The sequence below is a fragment of the Magnolia sinica genome, chromosome 15 (assembly GCF_029962835.1).
Source record: "Magnolia sinica isolate HGM2019 chromosome 15, MsV1, whole genome shotgun sequence".
Classification (NCBI taxonomy): Eukaryota; Viridiplantae; Streptophyta; class Magnoliopsida; order Magnoliales; family Magnoliaceae; genus Magnolia; species Magnolia sinica.
In genome coordinates, this window is record NC_080587.1 from 8,213,919 (window position 1) to 8,224,854 (window position 10,936).

The window sequence follows — 10,936 nt, forward strand, 5'->3', positions numbered from 1 at the left end:
TTAACATAAATGGATAATTGTCTTGCATGTGGCACATTTGTGGTGATTAAGATTGTTGGTTTGGTGGGCCACTATGTAGAGGTCCTGATTGGCTGATAAGAGTAATTTTTCACTCAAGGAAGCTGCTTGGTGATTTTCTCAACTAGTAACTTAACTTGATGACCTTGACAAAATCTCATTCTATTTGCATCTTTTTCTTAGAGAAAGTTGCTGGTGATTTCTTTGAAGTATGCTCGAAAGGGTATGTTATTGACTTGACTTCCTCACCTTTACTTGAAAGCATGAACTATCAAAATACCCCGAAAATCTCCCTTCCTATGATTCCTAGCCCACTTGCAACAATTTAAATAGTGAGCCAGACAACCATCAACCTCGTGGGGCCACCGCAGTTGGGAGATGAAAATATCTTCCTAGCCGGATGGAACCACACCTCTGCCTCCTGCAGTTTCTAACATCATATAATGACTTCTACTCATTTCTTGCTAATCGGTGCAGTCCACCAGATGGACAGACTAGATCAATGCATGCATGTCGAGTAGTTGAACAAAGACCTCGCAAGTTCCAACATTTCCGATAGATGAATGGCACTGGTGCCCAATTCCAGGGGGCCCACCATGTTTTAATTACAAAATGCACTCTGCTAATCAAATTTTATGCTCGATGTTAAAAAAAATAAAAAATCAACTAGATCCACAAATCAAATGGGCCACACCACATGGAATAATGTAAATGGGATGCAAACCATATATAGGTTTGTTTGTGGGCCACCATGTGGTATATCTTTCATCAAACCCGTTAATCAGGTTTACATTTCAAGGAAGCTCTCCCTCAAATTGTGTTCAATCCAATCTCCACCATAGACATGCATGTGATCTTGATCGCAACTGGTTACTTGATGGGGGGCAATCTGGTTAGGTTTTCTTGCCATGAGTTTGGTGAGGGACATAATTTAAGGTACCGCCATAGATATGTATGGTTCGACTCAGGTTCCATCCCAAGGAATGGGCCATGGCCCAACTCTCTTCAGCATAAATGGCCAATTGTCTTAAATGTGGCACATAAACCTGGGTGGGGCCCACCGTGGTGTTTGTGAGAAATCCACTCCGTCCATACATTTTTTGAGATCATATTAGTATATAAAAACAAAAATGAGCCAGATCCAATACTCGAGTGTTCTGAAAACATGAGTATTGAACGTCCACAGTTGAAATATTTGTGGGGCCATAGAAGTTTTGAATCAAGCTAATATTCACGTTTTCAGTTCATCCCAGTAGGAATGGCGTTATGAACGGTATGGATGGCATTTAAACATCACTGTCGACTCCAGGGAGGTTTCAACGGTGGAAATTTCCCTACCCACCTTTACCCTTAGTGCGGCCCACTTGAGTCTTGGATCCTACTCACTTTTGGCTTTAAAAGTCCTAAAATTAGCTCACAAAATGGATGAACAGGGTAGATTTCTCGCAAAAACCACGGTGGGCCCCACCCGGGTTTCCAGCGTAGGAACTTCCTGCAAAGGCTTTGGCAGGAAATCGGCGTGCCTTGACTACCGGGCACGGTGGGCCCCACAGTCAAGAATCCACCTAAGCCATGTCCACTCTGCATTTTTTTCTTTTATGAAGTTGCTGACGATTTTCTTGAAGTTTGGCCGGCCCGAAAGGACGCGTTCTTGACTTGACTTGGAGACCTTTGCATGAAAGGACAAACTATTAAAAAAAAAAAAGAAATTTAATTAAATTTTTTTTTAAAAAATTGAAAACTACCTTCCGACCTAGGTACATAAACAATGGTTCAATTGCAACAATTTAAGTAGTGGTACAAACAGCCACCAACCTGTAGGGCCCACCGAAGTTGGGAAATGAAAATGTCTTACTAGCTGCTGGCTCCTGAAATTTCCAATACTTGTGATGACTATTGTACATTTTTGTCATCGGCATGGCCCACCAGATGGACAAACTGGATCACCTCATGAACATTTAGCACCACAACAAAGACCTTGCAAGTTACAACATTCGGGATAGATGCCACCACCTGATCAACCATTCACTCATACAATTAGGAACAAGCCATGGTGTAATAATCACACCAGTTGGATGATCCTAACCCTTTAAGTGGAGCCAATTTTCTAACAACCACCCATTGTTTACGAGCGATAATTCACATGGTTAGAATCATCAAATCCAAGTGTTCCTTTGAGATTATAATAAATAAAAAGTGGGAACCATCCACTAGATGTTTCAAGAAGATGATTGGACCTATTTTGTTTCTCCGGTCAATCTTGACTGTCCATTTTCATGCTATTAATCGGACACTTAGAATCTCCTGATTTTGCACCATGGTTTGATCGTAACGGTATGAATGAATTAATAGTTTGGATCAGCAATAGGTCAACATTGCTAACACCTGGAGATGTTAGCAAACCCTAATTTATAATTATTGTCTACCAAGTTGAGTGTGGTTGACTCCAAACGACTGGAAATGAAGTCTTGTCCATTTTATTTTCATGTTTTAATGCAAAATTATTGTAATTTTCACATGAAAATTATTTACTATTTAAAATTAATTCTTTATTTCCATCCCACCTAACCTAACCAACCAAAACATGATACAAATAGAGCTGGCAATGGACCTGGACGGCTTCAAGCACAACCATAAATTAGGGCTGTCCAAGGGCCCTGGCTCGGTCAATCTGTTTTCAGGTTTTGAACTACAGGTGACAATGTGTTGGGACAGCTAGCAGGTCAATAGACCCGAGCTGCTCCTAACGAAGGTCGGAAAAAGCCAAATGGGTATGGGTTGGATTAGTGTTGAACCAGATCCAACCTAACCTAACCCAGCCATATAAAAACCAATGGGTTGGGCTAGATGAACCAATCCAACCTGGCCTAACCCAGCCATATAACAACCAATGGGTTGGGCTAGATGAACCAATCCAACCTGACCTAACCCAGCTATATAAAAACCATTGGGTTGCATATAAATCAGCTAGATCTACAAATTAGATGTGCCACACTACATGGAATGATGTGAATAGGATGTTGAGCCAACATTTATGCATGTGACACATCGGCCACATGTGCAACATGGTTGGTACCCTAAATATTCATTCACATTTATATGCAACACCACCGAGCTAGGTAGTGTTGGCTGTGCGAAGCCCACCGTGGTGTTTTTTTTTTTTAATCCACGCCGTCCATCCGGTTTTCCAGCTCATTTTGGGAGAGGAACCCAAAAATATAGCAGATTCAACGTTCAAATGTACCACATCACAGGAAACGGGAAACAACCACTATTGAAACCTACCTACGGCCCACCAAAATGTTTATATTCCATCCAACCTGTTGATAAAGTCACACTGACGTGGATGAAGGGAAAGCACAAATATCATCTAAATCCAAAACTTCAATGGGTCCAGAGAAGTTTTTAACGGTGGGCCTTCAGTCACCACTATTTCCAGTGGTGTCGTTCCTTGAGCTTTTGACATGCTTCAGTTTTTAGCTCATGCGTTAAAATGAGCTGAGAAAATTGATGGACGGTGTGGATAAAACACACATATTACGGTGGGCCCCAGAACGCCCAAGTCCACCCAGCTCGGTGGCATTGGGGTCACCAACCAATCCGCTTTATGGTCAGTCCTTCAGTCCAATAGTCGCAGTGATGGATGGATCCTAACCATCGAACTGGCGTCTATCAAATGGATGGTTGATACAAAATGGTAAATGCTCCCTATTCGGTGAGATAGTTAAGATCATCAAACCAATGGGGACATTTCTATCTGTGCTACATCCACAACGGGATTCAATTTGAACAGTCCAGATTACCGGACACGTATGCCTATTGTTCGGTGGACAAACCACCATCATTCTTGAATGGGTGCTGAACTATCACCGTACATGAGACATGGACACGTCTCACATTTCTTTGCCGATTGGCGTGGTCCACCAGATGGACGGATTGGTTCAATGCATGCATGTGGAGTGGTTGAACAGGGACCTTGCAAGTTCCAACATTTCTAATAGATGATTGGCACCAGTGACCAAGTCTAGGAGGCCCACCATGTTTTAATTACAAAATTCACTCTGCTAATCAAATTTTATACTTGATGTTAGGTCTTGAGATTAAAAAAATCAACTAGATCCACAAATCAAATGGTCCACATCACATGAAATAATGTAAATGGCATGTCAACCAAATATAGGTTTGTTTGTGGGCCACCATGCGGTATATCTTTCATCAACTCCATCAATCAGGTTTACATTTCAAGGAAGCTCTTCCTCAAATTGTGTTCAATCCAATCTCCACCATAGCCGTGTGCGATCTTGATCGCAACTGATTAGTCGATGGGGGCCATCTGATTAGGCTTTCTTGCCATGAGTTCGGTGAGGGACACAATTTGAGGTACCACCATAGACATGTATGGTTCATCTCAGGTGCTGGGCCATGGCCCAACTCTCTTTAGCATAAATGGCTAATTGTCTTAAATGTGGCACATATATGACGATTAGAATTTTTAGTCTGGTGGGCCACTATGTAGATGCCCTAATTGCTTGATATGTGTAATTTTTTTTTTTACTTAAGGAAGCTGCTGGTGATTTTCTCATGTATTGACTTGACCTGGTGATCTTTACAAAATCTCATTCTATGTGAACGCGGCTTTGGTGGATCCTTGAATGGACCACAGACCCTCAATTGCAAAGAAAACCTTTACTTGGACTTGTATCCCCCTTCAAATACTTGAAGATAGAAGGGATAAGAGGTACCAGGTCTGGCTTCTGTAATCCAAGCTATTGTATTGGATGGAAGTTTAGCCGAATCCGTTCATAGAATGGTCTTTGTTGGAAGGGACGAAATTGTAGCTAGGTCATCAATAGGTGGATTCGAGAATGATATTCGAATTGTATCTGAAACTTCTACGAAGTATGCAGCATCTCTGCAACATAACAGTAACTTTGGATTTTAAAAACTTACACAAAGTCTAAAACCATGTATGGACGAGTTATTATCCATATACATTAAGAAAACAATGCATGTACCAGTGAGCCATCAGAAAGTTGCGATATTCACTTAATCTCCCTTACATTGCGATGATTAAGTAACGGCAGATAGGGATATCCCTGTAGACATTGCTGAACATTTTCAGAAGTATTTCTACTAATATTACTGTTTGAGGTACTAATAAAATCAAAACTACTAGATCCTATAGCCTTGATGGGAAGGAATGATGCATAGCATTGTATACATAGATCGATTTCCATTTTGGATTAGGAGAATCTAAAAGATGCAAAGGCTCACAAATCCAACCAAAACACATTTTGGGAAACTAAGTATCCTCATAAAGAACAAAAATACAAGAAAAGAAATGTCAGTTTTTGTCATAGATGTCTTAGATGTGAATTAAGAAAAGATTAATGAAATAAAAAACGTAAGATTAAAATCTAATGTTGAAACGCATTGTAGAAAAGATGATGAGAACCACAACAGTACCAGGGGAACTAGTGCGCTTCTTGCATTGAAAACAGGGGAACCTAGTCTTATTTTTCCTGGCATAAATACAACAAAGGAGTGATAAACTTCTTGCTATTTTTTGGTTTGCAGGGAAATGTTCTCTGCAGAGGTCCACGAATGTTTCCCCTCTCGCTCTCCGATGTAAGGCTAGCCCAGCTTGATATAGAAACCCCTAGCAAGCATGTATTTGTATTATGCTTCCTAAACAGCCCATACAATAACTACAATTAACCTAGCTTGAGGTATACAGTATGCAGAGCATGATAGGTAATGGCACACTATGCTAATGTTTAAGCCCAAAAATCATACTGGTCTACTCAATAAGCGGGCCACACTTGTATGAGAAAAATGGACTATTGGAAAAAATGACCAATGGTCCATATTCAATGTTCATTCATGCACGGCCTATCTGATGAGTCGACCAACCTAATGTTTGTGTTAGCTTGATGATAGTGTTCGTTACCAGATGAATGCCCATGTCTATAACACATCCTAAATTAGCATGTGTGCTGCAAACAACCTACAACTACCCCACATGAGCAAGTCCACTTGGAATTCCTCATACCATCAACTTTTGATATTTTGTAAATAATGACTGGCCAAGGAGTTAACTGCATAGACAGGAAAAAAAATGAAATAATAAGACATTTAACCTTATTTTAGAGAAAATTTATGGCTCCATCAAAAGCAATATAACAAAATAGTGTTGATATATCTATGAAAATATCTAACTCGAGAAAGGAAAAGGAATTTTGGGAGCAAACTGAAGATTTCGCATTGCTCATGTTGCCTTTATTGTTATGAATGGGAGGAGAGGAAAGCTCAATGGAAGAGTGATGCAGCCCATTGACATCTATGGACTGTCACGTAGATCCATGCTAGTTCAGGGGTCCCTCTTGATCATCTCCTTTCCCCTGCCCCAAGCTGCATGCCCAGTTTATAGCTAGATTGTTTCTTCAACAAAATTCAAGCTACCTTGCAAAATAAATAACATTATATCAATAGGGATGCAAGATAGATGCATGGCGCAGAGGGCTCAACAAAGGATAAAATCATGGTATCATGTTGGATATCGTACAATCAGAACCAAAGTGAGATATTGCTCAAAAATAGCACTCCTCTCATAAAGTCAAGAATTATACAGATATCTTAAATGATTATTCATATTTCATGCATCACTATGGCTGAAAAATGTAATGAGTTGTGAAGAAGAAAGTATAAAGATGCCGGCCAAGCGTGAACGCTCCGTTAGCAAATAATAAAAACCATGCATGTATTTGAATTGATGTGATCAAGGTCCACATGCCAAATTGACGAACTTTTTAAATTTAATTGTGCATTAGATGTCCACCAACCAGCCAAATAGGAGGTCAGTTCTGTATGGTTTTTGGTTTATCACCCATCAAAAGTAGGGCCTACAATTTGGACAGTTTGATTTTGAGTTATACATGCATAAGAACCATCACACTCATACTATAGAGTGAACATTTTTTTATTTTTTATTCATAAAACAAACCCAATTGATAGATAGCCTCCACATTTTGAAGCATAGTTCTAAAACTTGCTAACTTGAATTGAAACTCGGCCAAGTCGACTTGGCAAGATATTGAACCAGTCGACAGGAACTAGGTTCTAGATGTGGCTTGGTACCAACTCAGAGAGACTCATTGAGTCAATCTACTGACTCAAATGACTCAACGAGACTCATGGTGACTCAACCGAGTCACTCGCCTTGAAAAACGGTTGTTAAAAAAATTTATCAAAGGACTGGCCACATGACCTCCCTTAACCACATCCTATTCAGTTCTACTTGTTTGTTTTCCTATATTATATTATATTCCATATGCTAAATGTAAGTATTTTACATATTTACTACCAATTCTGTCCTGCTATTGGGCTACTCAAGTTAGTTGATCTGACAGGATCTGATTCGTCCCAAATCGGCCTAGGTCACTGCTCCAGGGTCCTAAAGGTGGGCTGAGATGGTTCATTGTCGATCTTGGGCTTGGGAATTCTAGTCTTTGGTGAGACTGGGGGAGGGCTCGATTGTTCGAGTGCTGGGGACTGTCCGAAGGTATCGCATTCATCAATCCCCGATTTAAATATTCAATTTGATGTGCTCCTATGGTAGGCTCTTCCTAATCGTTCGCCCAATCCAGGAATTCGAGTTCCACAACTAGTCATACACCATCGGCGAGCTATGCATGAACTTCGCATAAGTTCGAGCTCCTAGGTTTAGAGTTATGACAAATTCCTCTACTCCACGGACTCGCGCATGCGCATGCACGTGCAGACACTGTGCTAAATCAAAAGATTTGCCAGATAACACCTGAGGACATACGATACCCGAGTATCAAAGGGCCAAGGCGTTATAATTATTCTATTCTAATGCAAGTCAATAAAAGATAGTCGGTAAGAAACACTTCGTGTTCACACCATGGTGTGTCGTAACGATATCAGTGGCCATAACAGCCACCACCATCACTGTTATGATACATGCCATAATGTCCATTACAGTCTTTCTTTTTTTAATAGAAAAAAGAACCTATATCATCCTCATAATAGACCATTATGGGGATGTTATGAATCATTTTTCCATAACGGCCATTATGACCAATACGACCCCATAACGTGTAACAATTGGCACCATTACCATTATGTAACAGCTGTTATAGCACACTATGGCTCACACAAATAATTAGGGCACATGTGTCTGTGTGTATGCATGCAATACAAAAACAAAGAGTGCAACAACTTTTCACTCCTAGAAACTCCAGTTATAAACAAAACACCGCCTCAATCTATAGTTCACATCAGTGAGCCATTTCTTGCAACAACCATTACCAATTTCACAATTCCTGAGCATAAGGCAATGGTGTTATAACTGCTAATTGAGCTTCTAGAGAACATTACGTAGGTTGACACATTCCTATGAACATACCCCAGTTATTTCGCTACTGTGGAGATAATACATAAATAAAGTAGCAACAGAATTGAAAATATTAGCCGGTGCATAGAAATTTTGCATTCGAAGGGGTTAGGAAGTGCTTCTTATAGATGTACTTTTGTGGAGGAGAAATAGAAGGGCCCTCACATGTGTTGGTGTGGCATTTGTTTATGAGACCCTTTCCATTCATCAGGTCTACCCTTTGGTGAAAGTGTCCTAGACTACTACATAGAAATACAGTCAGATCATAAATAAGGTGAATAGGCGGGCCACCCATGTACCATTGGTTATCCATCTTTTAAGTATCTATTTTTCAATACAAGAGCGACTCACCTGACGAATTGATAGACCTGATCCTAGCTGAAGACACATTCATCTCGAGGTCTGTGTGATTGGATCACCAGCATGTGTTCAAACTAGTCATGAGACTGATGTATTAGGTATCTGCAGATGCATGCCTCTTAGGTTAGTGATTGAATTTAAGTGTACCTTTCATCGGAAAAAGATTTTACATCAATCCTGTGATCCTGCCTTCTGAATGATTTCTGGAGAAATTGATAGTCGAGAGAAACACAACCATAGCATTAGGCGAAGAATCATAAGAGAGTATAAAAAGCAACATACTATATAAAAACTAAATTTTTTTATAAAAATAAAAATAATAAAATAAAATAAAATAAAATAAAATAAAGTAAAACCACACATGTCTACTCCTTACAGTTAACAAAGCACAATCTTGATCTTGCAGAATTCTGTCATTCCTGTTGCAAGTAATTGAAAAGATTTCAGTATTCTTGAATGCGTTTCATTGGCAAACAAAGGAGTAATCACATTGCTTGTTGCAAACAGATAAACATATCACCTTTTTTCTTCATTCTCAAGGACTTATCCCCGAATATCTTTCAAGGACTACTCAAATCACTGAAAGAAGACAAACCTAAAAGAGTAAAGCATTCCATTAGAACAGATCTTACACATTTTAAACAATCCAGGATTTAAAGAGAGGCAGAGAAGATAACCAAACAAGAATGTTGCAACAATGCAACATGAGCACAGACACATCTACCTGTTTCAGACATGTACAGCAGTGTTTTCTCAGGCAAGGAAACAAGAAAATGGACACAAGGTCCTCGAAAACCCACCATGCTGACATGTCAACAGGCGTATAATGACATTGAAAGTTTTTTTATTAGATATTACTTCATTTAGGGTCAGTTTGGAACCAAGAACATATATTCTAATAAAAACACAAGCTGATAGACACCCACCATTATCACCATGTACATGTGTATATTGTCCTTTTTGTGTAGGAGAGCATGATATTTCCTCATTACACTCTTTACAAAAAAGTTAAGAAACTTCTCTGCCATGGTATTTAATAATGGGTGTCAATTAGAGTGTGTTTTTATTAATATATATTCCCTCTTGATTCCAAACACCATATGCATAAGAAACAAGAAAATGTATTCTAATAGCTAAACCATGACCTAAACAAAAAGCATATAAATACTGCTAGATGTAAGAAGAAAATGGAGGGTCGACGTCTGACTGACATGGGTGCTGAACACTGCAAATATCTAGAATATGAGTGCTTATTACGCATACAAATATATAGGTTGTGAAAAATCGAAAAAATCAAAATGAAAGGAAACCTCGAAAACAAGTGAAGTCTGGATAGATGATTGGTAGAAACCAAAAATCTAAAACTACAACACTGAAATTTGCTTCCCTAGAAGTGTAACTAGTCAAGATCACAGTTACCACTCTAAGCATTCGAAAAAAAGATTTGGTAAGAAGAAACTACCAATGTTCTGCAAAAAAGATGGTCAGCTTTCTGCCAGGAGTAAACATGACAAGAACAATATCTATGTCGCATAGAATCGACAGTAAACATTGTTCAAGGCTCCATTTGTCATTTAGAGAACGTGTTCTGCCTATCACATGCAGTCTCCAACATCACTATCTTAATCATGTTCTTTCACATCTCAACACTTTCTAGTAATAGAATTACTCTCTATTACTCAGACAGCTTCGAATGAGCACAAATTCCCTAATTCCCACTTGATTAAAGCAGGATTATTAAAGAGATGCTCTTTAAATTAAGGGTTCTAGTTTATTGAAAATGTAAAAGAATGAGAACAAAGGAAATGCTCCGTACAAAATCAGGTTGCGAGAAACAAAATCCAATTCTAGATTTGAGAAGAGAATTTGTGCATGGGTTCTGTTGTTTTCGATATTACATGTCAAACATCAATTGATAGGGACACCAAATGAAGAATAAATTGTCTTTACTGAGAACATAATAAGATTGATATGAGCTTTATCAGAAATGCAAAAACAACTACAACAAAGGCAATAAATTCTACCAGACTAGGTATGCAAAAACAAAAATCACAAATCACAATTCTAGAATTATGAAATTCCAACTGCCTACAAAAAAAAAAAAAAAAAAAAAAAAAAAAAAAAGAGTAAAAATTAAATCCC

At 38.9% G+C, this 10,936-nt stretch overlaps 1 long non-coding RNA gene across 2 annotated transcripts; it reads right to left on the reverse strand.

The window, feature by feature from the left end:
- Positions 1-4,051: 4,051 nt before the first annotated feature.
- Positions 4,052-9,010, reverse strand: LOC131227348 (uncharacterized). Of its 2 annotated transcripts, none has more exons than XR_009162214.1 (6): positions 8,942-9,010; positions 8,786-8,868; positions 8,600-8,676; positions 5,969-6,480; positions 5,034-5,677; positions 4,052-4,930 (listed from the first exon to the last, which is right to left on the reverse strand). It is a non-coding gene; the product is annotated as an uncharacterized LOC131227348 (long non-coding RNA). The 2 variants fall into 2 exon arrangements; XR_009162215.1 differs by having other exon boundaries at positions 4,055-4,930; positions 6,071-6,116.
- Positions 9,011-10,936: the final 1,926 nt, after the last annotated feature.